This window comes from Mustela lutreola, chromosome 8 (assembly GCF_030435805.1).
Source record: "Mustela lutreola isolate mMusLut2 chromosome 8, mMusLut2.pri, whole genome shotgun sequence".
NCBI lineage: Eukaryota > Metazoa > Chordata > Mammalia > Carnivora > Mustelidae > Mustela > Mustela lutreola.
This window is the reverse complement of record NC_081297.1, coordinates 124429979-124446576: the sequence shown is the minus strand read 5'-3', so window position 1 is coordinate 124446576 and position 16598 is coordinate 124429979. Positions and strand designations below refer to the sequence as shown.

The window sequence follows — 16598 nt, the reverse complement described above, 5'->3', positions numbered from 1 at the left end:
GCATGTAACCAGCTGCCGTCCTCCCTCCCAGGGACAGTTGGTGAGGAACGTGAACTCTCCTGAAAACTCTCTCTGTTTGAATACGCATCTTGGTAACTTGGCTGTTGCTTCCTTCCACATAAATAGATCCACAAATTTCACAAATTATTCACAAATTTCACAAATTATTATATAAAAATATTTCATAAATACATAGATCCATAATTTCACACATTGTCAGAAAGAATTACAGCAAGTCCAGAGCACTGTTTTCCAAAATGTCTTCCTCAGAACTGAGAAGTGTTAATAGGCACTCAGTGGAAAATGGATTCCATGATCAAATACATGTAGGAAATACCAATTAAATGGGTTTTTATATACCATATACTACGAGAAGTCTCAATATGGCCACTTGGATCAGGAGCCTCATGACATGGGACAGGGAGTTGCAATAAGCAGCATTTGATCAGAGAAACATTTGCTTCTCTCAGGTTATAAAGCAGCACTGTCAAATCAAAATAGCTCATGAGCCATATCTGTAATTATATATATAATTTTAAGTGTTCTGGTAGTGTTTTTTTTTTAAGTAAAAAGAAATATGTAGGCCTAATTTTTGATATAAAGTTTTAATGTGTCTATTATTGTTTAGAGATGTTTCAGATTCACAGCAAAACTGAGGGCAAAGTATTGAGAATTCCCATATGCCCCTCCACCTACAACACCCACAGCCTCCCATCCTCTCCTAATTTTAGTATTTTATTTACTCCAATGTAGAAAACTATTATTATTTCAACGTTAATCAATGAAGTTGTAAAGTCCTGGAAGTTTGAGGTGACTTTCCTGAGTTACAGACCCAATTAGTGTTAAAAGTGAGACCAGCTCGTGGGTTTCCTAACCCTCAAAGGAAAATTCTTTCCACAACACCATGACTCAAAAATAAATCTTTTCCTTTTAGGAGGGAGAATTCCAAGTTCCCTGTTTTGCCCGTCAGGAGAACTCACTTCTGTTCCCTCTGAATTGAATTAGGATTGGTCTTTGTCTAGTGGCAAAGAGCGCCTGCGTTTCCATAACTATCCACCATCTTTCATTCTACTGTGTACTTCTTGGGATCTCCATACTGTCTCTGCTTCCTAGGATTTGCACAGTGTCCCTTTTTTATTCACACCAGGGGCTCTTTCAGGCCATTGTGTGCTAGGATCTCTTACTGTAGGATTGCTGTGATGGCTCCTGGCCACTGGAATTGAGGAGGATGAAAGGAATCTTCCATTCATCGTTCAGTCAACAAATACTTACTGAACACCTACTATGTACCAGTGCTGGGGATTCACCAAAGAACACACCATCTTCTTGGCCTCTGGAGTTCAGATTCTAGGGGCAGAAGACAGACAAAACAGATATGTAAATATATGGCATGTCAGATGGGAATAAGTGTTACTAAGAAAAGATAAAACAAATAAGGAGAAAGGGGAGTGAGGAATGGAGGTAAGTGGGAAGTGAAGGATTCTTTTATTCTCTAAGTGTGGTGCTTATTGATGGAAAGGGGAAATTGATTTAGGGAAAATAAATTCCTAGTCTAAATTATTAATGTGTGTTTAAATGGCTTTAACACCTTTGTGAACATGGAGAGCCTCTTAAGTAAATACTGAGAAAATTTCTCTTTTTTTAAAAAAAAAAAAAGATTGTATTTATTTGTCAGAGACAGAGAGAGAGAGAGAGACAGTCTGTGCACAAGCAGGCGGAGGAAGAAGGAGAAGCCAGGCTCCCCGCTGAGCAAGGAACACACGATGCGGGACTCGATCCCAGGACTTTGGGATGACCTGAGCCAAAGGCAGTCACTTAACCAACTGAGCCACCCAGGCGTTCCAATACTGAAGAAATTTCTTAGCAACTAAAGTACATGCTATTCACCAGGTTCATGGCGTGGGTTTAGCAATTTAATGAGAAACCAAGGGTCTCTCCTCCCTTAGCATTCATCTTCCAAATCTCTGTAGTTAAAAGATGTCAGGGGCGCCTGGGTGGTTCAGTGGGTTAAGCGACTGCCTTCCGTTCAGGTCATGATCTCAGAGTCCTGGGATCGAGTCCCACATTGGTCTCCCAGTTCCAAGGGGAGTCTGTGTCTCCCTCTGACCTTCTCCCCTCTCATGCTCGCTCTCTCTCTCAATCTGTGTCAAATAAATAAATAAAATCTTAAAAAAAAAAAAAAAGATATCAGGAAGACAGAAATGGTCATAATGAGCTGCCCTTTATTAAAATCAGTCTCCATTCAAATACCCCTTCCTGTTTGACCCTGGCATCTGTCTGGCCGTGGGTCAGTCCCCTCTGTGGCTCTTAACTTCGTGACTTGTTAGATATTAATGGTGAAACTATAGATTGAAAGTGTAAAGCAGACACATTGCAAAAGGCCAAAGCACAATCTGCCAAATGTTTAAGATTTCATGAAGTTGAGGAAAGTGATACAGAAGTTACTAGAATGAGTCCTGAAGTTGTGGGCAAATGCAGATTCAGATGAGGTGATCTGCTGAGGGCTGAAGAAAACAGGGACTGGAATGATAAGTGCCTCCTGGGGGAGCGGGAGATGCCACTGCAAACCAATTCTAGTCAGAGGGGTTTTGCAAAGTGTATATCTGGATAATGTTCCTTTGGGGACAAATATGAAATGAAGGATATTGTGCTACCTACAGTTTCGTTTGAAAAATTTAGCAAAAACCTCCTAAGTGATTTATGTGCTGGGTTTTCCCCCCTGAGAATAACTGTGCAGTTAAAACTTTAAATTACATTAAATGTTAGTTTTATTTTTATAACTTTTAGCTCATTTTCCAAGATAATGCTCCCAAACACCTATTAAAAAAAAAAAAAAAAAAGGTTTTATTTATTTATTTCAGAGAGCGAGCTTGAGAGGGGAGAGGTCAGAGGGAGAAGCAGACTTCCTGCTGAACAGGAAGCCGGATGCGGGACTGGGTCTTGGGACTCCAGGATCATGACCTGAGTTGAAGGCAGTTGCTTAACCAACTGAGTCACCCAGGCATCCTTTTTTTTTTTAGAAAAATTCTTTTGTTTTAACACCAATTTTTCTCAATGACATTTTGGTGCATTCATTTTACTTTATTTTATTATTTAAAAAAAATTTTTTTTTGGTGCATTCATTTTAAGTGAACTTTTCTGGATGCCACTTACCCTGGAATGGCAAGAAATACCCGGTAGATGCTAGTAGTGTCTATACTTTTCAGGTGAAGAAACTGAGATGTGAAGCATTTAAGGTCACAGAGCTGGTAGAGAGGCTGCTAGAAACCTAAGCAAGGGGACTCAGACCACCTCTCCACTACACAACACTGCCTCCTAGAGGGGGTCGCATGGAATCAGCTTCTTCTTGACCAAAAAACCGAAAAGTCTTGCATGAAAAGCTGTTTCGTACATGTTTCTTGTGGACCTCACAGGTGGGAATGATGCTACCTTAAATATTCTGGCTCAAGGTAGTTTCGAGCAGTAAGTGAGCACATTGTCTCTTGTCTCGCCGTCATCATTTACACAGTCTAAAAGGTTTGAAGTCTGAACCGCCTAACTACCAGTTAAAGTCTATTATCTTTGTGTTCGCTTAACCTCTGCAGGACATATCAGGGAAGTTAAACATATCTGTTATAAGTGTTGGGTATCTAATTGCCTTACCTTATAGCTTAGGCAAAAGGCAGACACTAAATAAAGAAAACCTTCCGCCTCACAATAACATACTGCCTTTGTACATCTTTCAAGCAGAGGAAAGATAATGGCCATGTATGATTTTAAGCAAGACTGCTGATTTGCAGTCTCTTCAGGAAATTGTAGTGTTTCCCAGGACAATATTCCTAGTCAAAATAAATTAAACCCGAAGCCAAAGTGATGACCACAGTCAAAGTTAATGACACAGTGTGCTGGGTTGGAAACAACTGGAGGAAAAATAAGTTATCATTGCAGACTGTTCACCCTATAATCCCCTCTTTATTCTCTGATCCTTGGTCACCAGCCGGATGGGAGAAAATAAAGTTTTCTCTTTAAATGCTGTGTAGATAAGGCAGGAAAGCCCTTCACTATGATGAACGGAGTTTAGGATGCAAGGAGGTCTGCTTTAGAGCAAGATGAGCTCTTTAACCCCTGCCGTTTCAACTTTTAAAGACAACAAGGCAATCCTGCCACGTCCTCCTGGAGCCAGAAGGTGGCTGGGGTGCTGCTCTCACTGGCCACGGCCTCACCAGCTTGACAGAGGAGACAGAGGGAGAGTAAGGCTTTCCTTTATTAGATGGAGGACTGTCCAGATTAGTAGACCACCAGCAATTCCACATCTGTGTCCACATCCATGAGAATTCCAAGCTGGAACTCAAAGAGATATTTGCACACCCATGTTCACAGCAGAACTGTTCACAGGAGCCAAACATGGGAACAGTGGATGTGTATACTGACAGATGAACAAATAAGCAAAATAAGCCATATACATAGAATGGAATACTATGCAGCCTTATAAAGGAAGGAAATCCCTACTCCTGCAACAATGTGACTGAGACTTGAGGACATTGTGCTGAGGGAAATAAGCCACTCACAAAAGGACAAAGATTGTGTGATTCCACTCATCTGAGATACTTAGAGTAGTCACATTCATAGGGGCAGAAAGTAACACAGTGGTTGCCAGGGGTGGGGGTGGAGGAGGAGAGGGAGTGGGGAGGTCATGTCTGATTGGTCTGGGCTTTCAGTGTGGGAGGATGAAAAAGGCTCTGGAACTGGAGGATGGCATGATAGCGCAGAAAAGTACATGTACTTTTAAAATGTAAATGTACTTCATGTCACTGAATTATATGCTTAAAATGGTAAGTTTATGCTATGAAAATGTATACAGAGAGAGAGAATGCTGGGGTTGGGGGTGGAGCGGATGAGAAGGAGTGAAGAAACACAGCTCTAAGATTTTGCACCCATAGTACTGTGTGAGAATTATTTAAAAGCAGCCCGTTACTAAAAGGAAAGGGAAAACCTGCCTGGTGATCATGTACTATTTTACTGAGTGCTTCCTAACAGCCAAAGATTGCACCAATGGCTTTACGTGCCTTACTTAATTCATGTATTCTTCACAGTGACCCCACGGGTCTGGTAGTACTGTTTTCCCTTTAAAATTTTTACCCTTTTAAAAGTAGTAGGATGTGCTCTAAGAGGAGCCCGGGGGGAATGACACAAGGTGCATAGATGCATTGAAAGAAGCTACAGCAGGTGCGTGGGGAGGGGGTGCACAGTGGGAGATGAGCAGAGTTCACGGACTTTCTCAGCTGGGCTGCCCTCTTTGTTATAACACAGGGGCAGCTGCTAATCTCTACAGCAAGGACAAAGCTTGGAGGTGTTTTCCCTGGAAGGAATGGACAGAGGCTGATAGAATTACATGATTCTTGATGATTCTCAATCAGTCTCTTCCTCCGAGTCTCCCCAAATATTTCACATCCTACCAGCTCAAAATGAAATCTCATCTAAGGCTGATCTCTTGGTTTTCACAGCTCAGGTTGTTTTTAGACTCGGTGTTACACAGATTAGAGATGATTAACCTTTAATTGATTTATGTGTTTTTGTCTTCCTTCAGTCAGTGTAAAAGATTTTTAGAGGTCAAGGATAGTTACTTATATTAATCTAGGACTTCCAACATGGCTAGAAGAGTCTTAGTAAGACTAGCTGTATAATCGATGATCTGGGGGAAAAATAATTAACGAGTTAGGGATTACCATTAATTACATCAGTATTAACAAAAATAAGAAGGGGCGCCTGGGGGTTCAATCAGTTAAGTGTCCAACTCTTGACCTTGGCTCATGTCTTGATCTCAGCTCAGGTCTTGATCTCATGGTCATGAGTTAGAGGCCCACATTAGGTTCCATGCTGGGTGTAGAGCTTAAGTAAAATATAATAATAAAATAATTTAAAAAATAAAAGTAAGCATATAATGAAAATACCACAGAGTATTAAATGTTGGTTAGATGCTGGCAGTTCTGTAGCTAGGCCACAGGATGACTTTGGAGGGAAACAGACCTATCTCTGGCTTGGGAAAATGTACTGGCATCCATATAGATCTAAGAAGCCTGCAAGGGGGTCATGCAGCCTGGAACTTTGCAATGAACACCTTGCACAACTCTTAAGAGGTGGCCCTGTATATTGGATGGGATCACACAGTTATCTCCTCCCTTCCGAGGCAGGAAGTGGTCTCAATAAATCCCAATACTAACAGCTTTCCCATTATACATGGTGCACGTTCCTATAAGTGCACTTACACAATATTGTATAATTTCCTAATCCCTGGTCTTTCTCCCACTTTAGACTTATTAGTGAGTGCCTTGAGGGTAAGCACTCTATCTCATCTTTGTATCCCTAGGGTCTAGGGAAGTATACTGCATGTAGGAGGTCCTCAGAACAAAAGTTTGTTGAATGAAGCAATAAGGGAATGAAACAAAATGGTCCTTGTCAGGATGTTTGAAGCTCCAGATATGATGATATACAATAAAATGCTTGGAAGCTTACTTTGAAATTGCTCAGAGAAGAGCAAGACAATAGGCAAGTTCAAGGACAGAAGGTCAATGGTTATTTGAACCTTGGTAACTTGTTAACACTGCAGAGTCCTACAGTGATTTTTCTTAGCATTCCTACCAGTGATCGAGAATGGCAGGTGGATTGTTTCCTCCACCTCTTACCCAGGAGAAATTTCTCTCCTCCCACTTATATAAATTCCCCATTTTGGGGGGGAGAGGTGGGGAATATTACTTTTTCTTGATGATTTTGTCAGCGCGGGACACCTTGTTTCCCTAAATAATTCTGTTGTTCATGTTGAACTGTTATGGGGATATTCCATCTGAGGAACTATTATGGAAATGGAACAAAATTCACAGGGGCCATACACTCTTGAACATACTTCTTCATTTGACCTCCTAAAAATACCTACTTTCCACTTGGCCTTTGTGTGAGTCATCAGTGCTATTGACCAGGTCTTGTCCGTGTCCCGCCCTCCCTTACCAGCACAGGCAAGGTTGTACTTCCCCCTCCCCCTTGAAGCGAGGTGGGCAGTGTGACCCACTCTGGCCACTGAAGTACGAGAAGGGGGATATGTGTCACTTCCTGCGGAAGCCTTACAGCCAGTGTGCTATTTCCTACTTCATCTTCCCCCCTAACCCCCGGGGGTGGGTCAAACTGAAGCCTCCATTAGCCTGATGTCTCTGAGTAATTTCTATGAGTAATATATACACATTTATTATTAACGAGAAGTCAGAATGATCAAAGGAAATGCTTCTTTGAAGTGTCTTAGTGAAATAACTGGCTAGACATGTATATTTCAATGCCCCCCCTTTTCTTTGAAGACATTCCCTCATAGTGCACTATGATCTGCGTGAGCAAGAGTGTCTTCAAAGGCCTCTGCTGGGCCAGCATCCTTTCCAGTGTAAACATAAGTCCACTATGTCTTTGATTAGTGCCCTTCCCACCCATCAGTCCCTGTCATTGTTGGGGACCTAGACACCCAGTATTACAAGTTTTGCTCAAAGAAAGGCATTTATTCCTCAATCCAGAGATTTATCTGAGGACCGTCTCTGCTCCCTAGTCCTTCCTAGCTAGGTCACCCCATATCCCTTGCCTGTCTTTTGTTCTTGATTATCCCACATTAGTTTCTTGCACAGATACCCCCCGCTGTCCTTTATTTGCTCGTATGCCAAGCTGGGCTGTGACAAATACCCTTGAAGTATCGGTGACTGGCTAATCATTGGACTTTGTAGCTGTTGAGGGAGAGGCAGGCTCCCTGCCCAGCGTCCTGGGATAGAGTCCTACACTGGGCTCTCTGCTCGGCAGGGAGCCTGCCTCTCCCTCTCCCACAGCTGTTTCCCTCCGCTTGTGCTCTCTTTCTCTCTGATAAATTTTTTTAAGTAAATAAATAAGGATATCAGCTGGTGCCCATAAGCCAAGAAAAGTTATGAGTTCTGAGAAAGTGATAGTCCTTAGCCAGAAAGTCATCAGAAATGTGGGAGAAATAGAAGGGGATCTTTCAGCCAGGGAGTGCCCAAGACTGGTAAAGTGAATGATCCACCAAACATGTTCCATGGATAACATGGTTTGTGAAAGAAACTGTTCTAGAAGGGACTCCAGTGGGAAGTCTGGGTGGATCAGGCTGTGAAGCATCCCACTCTTGATCTCAGCCGGGTCTTGGTCTCAGGGTGTGTTTTAGGCTCCATGTTGGGTGTGAAGCCCACTTAAAAAAAAAAAAAAGAAGGAAGAAAGAAAGAAGGTATTCTAGTTAGTGTGGAAATTGCTGATCAGGTAAAACATAAAACTGTAGTGAAAGTTGGAAGTCAAAAGCGGCGTGAGAGGGTATTCCAAAAGTGCAGGTCTTGGTGGACCTACAATACCAGGGAAGGGAGGGGCTGGTCTGAACAGCTCATATTCACAGACCAAAGGACCGGTATGAGAGAAAAGGTACATTCCTGCCCAAAGGCTAACAGTCAGCTTTAGTTTTTTGGCTTGCATCTGCCTCTGCATTGACCAGTAGACCAAGGGTTCAGTATTCATTGGTCTTCCCTCTCCAGAACTAGCCTTGTGCCTGGCACAAGATAAGAGTTGAGTAAGTGCTCCGTGAGGTCGTAGGTAAGTGAACCCATCTAGTGAACCCGGTTGCAAGGACTAAGCAGGAAGCGGATAGGAAGCTCGTGATAGAACAGTTGACTGTGACCAGAGTTTCTGCCTGGGTACAGTGTAGATGGAGGCATCCGGAGTGTGTCCACCCCCCTCCGAGATACTCCAGTTGTGAAGTCTGGACGTCTCTAGGGACCTTGTATCCAGTTTTGCAAAAGTTTACTGGGTCCATTGATGAAATCGCAGGAGAGGGGCTAGAGACACCGGGCACAGTCTCCCCAGGGGTTAGAGGACACCCACAGCCTTATGGGAAGCATGGAGACAAACTGGTACCAAACCCTTTCAGGCCTCAAAAGGTCATCCCCTGCCCCCCATGAGGGATTAAGTTCTCTGTGTTTGGAACATGTTGTGCAAACTCTACCTTGTTAAAGTTCCCCAAGGTTCTCACCTGGATATGGTAGTGAACAGTCTCTGAGCACTTCTCTTGGTCCAAGTGTTTGATCTACTTTACCTAAGTCTCAGAATAACCTGAAGGTTTGTACTGTTATTCCCATTTTTAAAGATGGGGACTGAGGCTACTCCCCCATAGGTCAAGGATTCAAATCCATGGCTGTATGGCTGCAAAGTCTCATCCCATCAACCATCTAGAAATGGCCTAAGTTCATTTGCTTTTTAGGTGAGAATGGGTGAGTATATGTGTACACATAAAATATGTTCCCTCGGGGCGCCTGGGTGGCTCAGAGGGTTAAAGCCTCTGCCGCCAGGTCATGGTCTCAGGGTCCTGGGATGGAGCCCCACATCGGGCTCTCTGCTCAGCAAGGAGCCTGCTTCCCCTTCTCTCTCTGCCTACCTGTGATCTCTCTCTGTGTGTCAAATAAATAAATAAAAATCTTAAAAAAAAAAAAAAAAAAGTTCCTTCATTCCATGGTTCCCCTACCAATGTTGCTTTCATTACTCCCTAGCCATACCCTTAAAGTTCTAAGGCTGGGGGACTGAGGCAGACAAGCTTTAAGGTGGCCCCCATGATCCTCCTGGGGTTCACACCCTCATAAAAACCCATTTCTTGAATGTAGGCAGGGCCTGTGACTTGGAACTAACTGAGGGAATATAGCCAAGATGATGGAGTGTCACTCCCATGATGATGTTAGATTATATAAGACACCATCTTGCCAGTAGACTCCCACTAGAGTCTCTCTCCTTCTCTCTCTCTCTGTTGGTGACTTTGAAGGAGCAAGTTGCTATGGTTCCTACAGTGGCAAGGAAGTCAATTCAACAGCTCAAGGGAGTTTGGAGACAGATCTTTCCCCATTTAATCCTCCAATGAAACCCCAGCTCTGGCCAACACCTAGACAGCAATGTTGTAAGACCCTAACCCACAGGAACTGTGAGATAATGTGTTGTTTTAAGCTTGTGGTAATTTGATACATAACATAGAAAATTAATACAGAGATCATTGCTTGAAGAGAGGGAAAAAAAAAAACCAACCTGCTATCTGATGATTAGGCAGACATGTAGATAGGGTCCAGAAGATGGTGCAAAACCATTTTGGGGCTTTTTCCATTGGTGAAAATCAATCCGGAAGAATCGTCCTCCGCAGTGAGCAGTGGGGGATGGGAGTGGGGGGCGACTTTCTCTCTTTTCTCCCTCCCTTTGTTCTCCAGTAGGTCCTGTCCCTTTCAGTGGTCTGTGGACCTGTAGCTCCCAAGCCCTGGAGCCCTCAGTGGAGCTGGGCCATGGAGGGGGGCTCAAGTCCCTGCTCTTTTATCCACTGGACGGTTGAAAAGGAAAGGGGTTCACCTGATATGGCCTCAGGGTGAAGCAGCTACAAGATAAACGTCTTTCTCTTACAGCTATCAGTCACTTCTGCTGTGTATTTGTCTGCATTACAATGCCAGGAGAGTCTCTTTCTTTCCTCCCTGTTGCCAAAGACCTCTTTCTGTTATTTTTAGTTGATTTAAAACAGGAGTTGTTTCTTCCCTCACCCCCAGGAATGAAGAGAAGGAAGAAAATCCCATCAGACCTCACTTCTTATCAGAAGAGAAGGTTTAATATTCCTGAGCAGAGGGAAACTACAGGTTAAAGGCTAAATTCCTTTGGCTATAATGTAATAATAAAGTTGTTTTCTGTATATAAGGATCAAACAAAGCCTGCGCTTAAACCAATCGCACATGGAGATACCATCACTGTCCCTCTCGCTGTGACATGTTTGTGCTGGCTGAAGCCCGAAGCATTTTGAGACCGAAACACAGGGGGATTTGGGCGGAGAGCTGATCCCAAGCCGAGAGGGCCGGTGACCTGTTGACCAAACACACATTCCCTCCCTGCAAGCAAAACAATTCTGCCCCTGTCATCCGTCATCCCACTCGAGTGAGGGGTGCTGACAGACTTTGTGTTTAGCCTGCTTTGTTTGCAAGGAGGAAAGGGAGGGTTGCTCTGTCCTGATAAGAAGGCAAAGGTGGCATTCCCGTGTTTTTGTTGGATCCCTTTGCATGAACAACCTCACCTGTCAAAACATGATGAAAAATGGAAACGGAACAAAGGAGGAAGAGGCAGGAACCAGTGAGAAGATGGAGTGAACCAGCCAGGGCCTTAAAACACAGTCTGTGGAATGTCTGGCAGATCATTTTATAACTGCTAAATTTACTGTTGGGGACTTAATTGTGTTCGTGTATGTGTGGGGGTTCATATATTTATCTTCTGTGACTAAAGGATTATCACGGGCAGGACAATGAATATTCTAAAACACTACCGTGCATGCAAATCAATAATAAATAAGTGATTTCTAGACAACGAGAATCAGACATATTAAGTTGCTTTGTACAGTGCCTTTCGCCACTGTAGCTAGTAATTTCCAGCTTTTTAAGATACAATTTTATAAACAAAGTGCTTTCACGGAGTTGTCTCTCTCAGTGACCCAAACGTTCGCTCACCCTCTTCTCTGAGAACCCCCCGGAGCTTCCTCCCTTGACTTCCAGACCTTGTCCAACAGTGGTGTGTCCTCCAGAATTTCATGACATTCAGGTCCGTCTGTCTCTTGGGCTCAGCTCTTCAGTCCGATCGATCCAAAGCCTCTCCCCGCCACCGGCACTTGTGGAACCTGGAAGCTGTCCCCCGCCTCCACCCCTCACTGGGTGATCAGCTAATGGAATAAGTTCTCCGAATAGTCCCTTCACCTGTTTTCCTTAACAGAAATCTCCTGAGGACATTTCTTCCCCCACAGGTCCCTGAGGGGTCGGAAAAAATTTTCTTCCTTCCTTTCTTTCTTCCTCCCATGCCCCTTGAACCTTACAATTGAGAAGTAGAAAAAGCAACCTCTGGTCTCCTCATCTCCTCGCTCTGTTCTGAAACTGCTCTCTCTCTCGCCCCTTTCCTTCACCTTGCCTCAGTCATTTCCTTGACCTGTTTTTACTCCTGCTCATTCAGGGAATACTTGGGCCCTGGACCTATGCATTTCCTCTCCACACTATCCCTCCCCATCACTCTGCAGCTGTGGCTTTCACAGGTGACCCATTCTAGACCCTGGCCTCCCACTTCCTTAACGCTGCCACGCCCCCCCACTCCAGCTCAGCTATCTACCCTCTTGGTGGACCCTGGACCTTTATTGACATCACCAGTAACTGCTTCCTTTCTGAAATCGCCAATCCCTACCTTCTTCCTAGTGATCAGCTGACTTGCTCTGTAGCTACACTTAGTTTACATTATGGTTAGAATCTACCTTTTAAGGGGCACCTGGGTGGTGTAGTTGGTTTAGCGTCTGACTCTTGGTTTCAGCTCAGGTCTGATTTCAGGGTCTTGAGATCCACCTCCTCGTTCGACTCCATGCTCAGTGCCGAGTATGTTTGAGTTTCTCCCACTTCCTCTGCCCCTCCCCACTGCACACACTCCCTCTCTTTCTCACTGAAATAAAGCAATCTTGGAAAAAAAAAAAAAAGGCTCTGCCTACTTGTGATCTCTGTCAAATAAATAAAATCTTTTAAAAAAAAAAGGAAGAAGAAGAAGAATCTATACTACCTTTTAAAAAGAATGATCTGTAAGCCTCCTCTCGTCTTCATTTTCTTTGTTATCTAGCTTAGAGTCCATACCCATTGATATTGCTTCCTTAATAATACTCTTGGCTCAGTGGATTTTGTTGGTAAAAAATAAACCATTACCTAAATCTCACATTTAATAAAAAAAAAAAAAAAAACTCAAAATGGCTCATAGATTTAAATGTAAAATGTAAAACTACAAACCTTTCAGAAGATGATCTAGAAGAAAGTCTTCAGGACATAGGTCTTGGTGAAGAGTTCTTAGATATGACACCAAAAATGTGATCCATAAAAGAAAAAAAACTGAAAAATGGGACTTCATCAAAACGTAAAAGGTTTACTCTGCAAAAGACACTGTTGACGAAAAGACAAGCAAAAGACTGGGAGAAATATTGGCAAATCACATTTCTGACAAAGGATCAGTATCTAGAATATATAAAGAACTCTCAAATTTAACTTCAAAAGAAGTTCTAACTTGAAAACTGACAAAAAATGTGCAGAGACTTCTCACCAGAGAGAATTTATGGAAGACAGATAAGCCCTTGAAAATATGATCAATATCATTAGCCATTAAGGGAAATGAAAATTAAGATTATCACTATGTACTCATTAGAACAGTTAAAATAGTGATACCATACTGATATAAATAAATGGATAAATATATTTATAAATGGAAGTGAAAAGACAAATCTTTCATGCAGAATTCCAAATCATTTATATTTGGTACTACACTGTCTGGGTGCATTTCTCTCCACCTAAGCATCAGCTACAGAGAGTGCCTTCCTCCCAAAGAGCACAGTGTGGGAAAAAAAGAAAAAAGAATAACTTTACAATGGAGAAATCTAACAAACGTAAGTTCAGCCTGATGATCAAGGTTAACATCAACAGTGATAGAGTTGTGATGATAGTATGTATCCTTGAAAGGATGTGATGAGAAGAGCCCTTTGCCTGTGTACCCTTCCTACCGAAACTCCCTAACCCCAGTCCCAGCATGAGAAAAAACATCAGAAAACATCAAGAAATCAAGTAGATGTTGACTAGAGACAGAGGTTTTTCTACTATGTATAATTTATTCATGCAGAGGTGCTTTCTGATGGATGTGAATTCAACCTACAACCACACTGCCCCATGGGCTGTTTTGGACCAGGTGGCATTTGGAGATTCAAAGACAAAATGGCCTACAGCAGGCCCATAGCAGCACTTCCCAACACTGGTCAGGGACAAAACTTTTACTTGACCTTAGAACCCCTACTGTAGAAATGTCTATTTTCCCTCCATAAAGCAGGGAGGGGCATAATGGTTCTGTCCTAAAATGAGGAGCAATGAGTGGGGAGCCCTCATGGGGCTATGGGCCTAGCCCATAGGCTATTAGTAAGCCCACAGCTTACTTCCTATGGGCCCTCTAGCTTGCCTACCTGCTCATTGTGGGCAAAGTAGAAGAAAAGGCTTGGGAATTTAGGGGCTCTTGTTCCTTAGTATCACAGTATGCCTAAACTATTTCAAATCAATCGCAAATCATTCTCATTTTTGTTCATTTCAAAGTGAAGGAGAATTTTTTGATAGGGACAGTGATAAAAATGAAACAGCAAATCAAGCTGCATTTTACAGCCCATCCTCATGGGTTCAATCACATACTAATGTATCACATATATACAATGTTACCAGATTAAAAGAAAACTTGTACAAGGAAACATAACATACATTGTATCATAAAATAAAATTCAGTGTTGTAAATGGTGCCATGTATTTTTTTAACTGTTGCTTTAAAATTATCTCTGATTAACAAATAGTGTTTCTTGGGAAAAGCTTTCTTTTGTTCTGAAATTATGAACTTCCTACATTTTTGGTGTTGAAATATCCTTTCCTTTCTGAAATGTTGGAAATGATAGCTTTTTGTTACTGTTGTTGTTGGCAAAATGAATAGTTTGGCAACTCCACATTAGTTATCTCTCTCAATTGCTTTGCAAGTTTTACTGTCCTAAAAAAATTTAAGTCTGGGAACCACTAACCTAAGAATGCTCTCATTTTGAAATATAAGAGGATTAAATAGACAAAAATTAAGAGGAATTCTATGTAAATTAAGAACTCAGAACATTTGGCTGATTTTATTAGTTTGTTTCCCATTATCCATTGTGTAAAATTTCACTTACTTCTCTCCCAATGGTATGTTAATTTATAAACACCCATGGTAGAAATGGAAATATAGTCTAGCTCTATAGTATCCTGTATCACAATTGTTTAGAATATGTGTTTTTCACTAGTTGAGATATTTGAAAGGTTTTGTTGTAGCTGTTTTCATTTGTTGTGTGTGTTTGCTTTGATATTTTTGCTTCCATCAGATCAATCCTATGGGTCGCGAAGATTGCAAATGGACTCCATGATGATTGGAGTGGTTGCTTATGTATGTGTCAAAGAAACTAAGTTGATGGAAAATATGAAAATGTGTCTCTGAGGTTAGTCATTTTTTCCCTCTACACTGATCATAGAAGCAATAGAGTGATACCATGAAAGTTGAAAATAATTTGCTCATGAATTTTGTATCCTACTTGGGACATTTTGAGCATGAGTGTAGTTTTGCTCTGCCCAGCTGCTGAAAGGCTTTCTAAGGATGTAAAAATGAGGTACTGATTGGATTTTCCTTCATTTCCATCCATGCCCCAATTCAAATACATCTCATCTTGCCTCATTAGAAAGCAGATCCCTTTACTCCATTCCATCCCATCTCCATTTCAATGAGCTGTAGAAGGAAAACACGATTTCCGTGACACCTGTAGTTTCAGAATGAGACCATTTGCAGAGGCTGACTGTTTCACCCACAGCGGGTAGTTTTCCATCTATCCACGTTAATAGTGGAATTGGAAGAGGTAATTTCTGAGTGTTTCCCTGCTCAGCCTGAAGACTAAAATGTGCAGTGTTGTGCCCTTTATTTTTTTGTATACATGCTGCCGAAGTGAGCACGGTGCCCTCTATTTTTTGAAAATTCATTCCCCTTTGGATTACTTGGGTGTTCCAAAAGCTACTTGTACGAAAATGTTTCTTGTTAATATTTAGAAACAATTTGATTATGGCAACTGAGATACAATATGTGGCATTACCACAGCTGAATTACAATTTGATCTCTCCTGCCCCCAGCAAATAAGTAGATACAAAGATGCCAGGCCTTACTTTGGGGTAGGTCTTTTTATCAAGTAAACAGCAAATTTTCTATAGGTGTCAGATGCTTCCAATTATTGACATGTCTGGTGGAGGTTTCTTTGTAGAAGATAATGACTTAGGAAATACAGAAATACTGGTGAAGTCAGAGCAGAGCATAAAAGAAGACTGACATCTCAGTGATGATGAATACATGCAAATAGAGCCTCAAGAACACTTGGAGAGGGGTGCCTGGGTGGCTCAGTGGGTTAAAGCCTCTGCCTTCAGCTCAGGTCATGATCTCAGGGTCCTGGGATCGAGCCCCACGTCGGGCTCTCTGCTTTGTGGGGATCCTGCTTCCTCCTCTCTCTCTGCCTACTTGTGATCTCTGTCTGTCAAATAAATAAATAAATTCTTTTAAAAAATAACATTTAGAGAAGGAAGAGTGAATTTGGAGATAGGAAAGAAATATGTAGAACATCACTGCAAGACATCAAAATTCTCCAACATTTTGATTTAAAACTATGCATATGGATCAAGTTCTTGTTAAGGAATAGAAAAGGTTAACATTTTCTAGCAGGAAAGAGCCCTTCACAGATTCACAAATTATACTTTTATTTATTCTTCCATTTGAAGGATACACATTTGTTAGCTTAAGTAAGATCTCCTGCCTTACACGGTTTCACTGTGGAAAAAACAATATTGACCAAACCTCTGATCCTGCTTGACATGAAACTGATACACACTTGGAATCATGGAATTTTTCAGCCGGAAAGTACATTTGGATGAAATTTAAAGGCACTAAACCACTTGTGACCTTCACAGCAGTTACCATTTACAAGAAGTAATGATAAA

At 42.0% G+C, this 16598-nt stretch overlaps 1 long non-coding RNA gene across 1 annotated transcript in view; it reads left to right on the top strand.

Moving 5' to 3' along the window:
- LOC131839262 (uncharacterized) overlaps nt 1-15909 on the top strand; it is a 90967-nt gene extending 75058 nt beyond the window's left edge. The window contains exon 4 of the long non-coding RNA XR_009356890.1: nt 10572-15909. This is a non-coding gene — a long non-coding RNA (uncharacterized LOC131839262). The remainder of the gene's footprint in view (nt 1-10571) is intronic.
- Nucleotides 15910-16598: the final 689 nt, after the last annotated feature.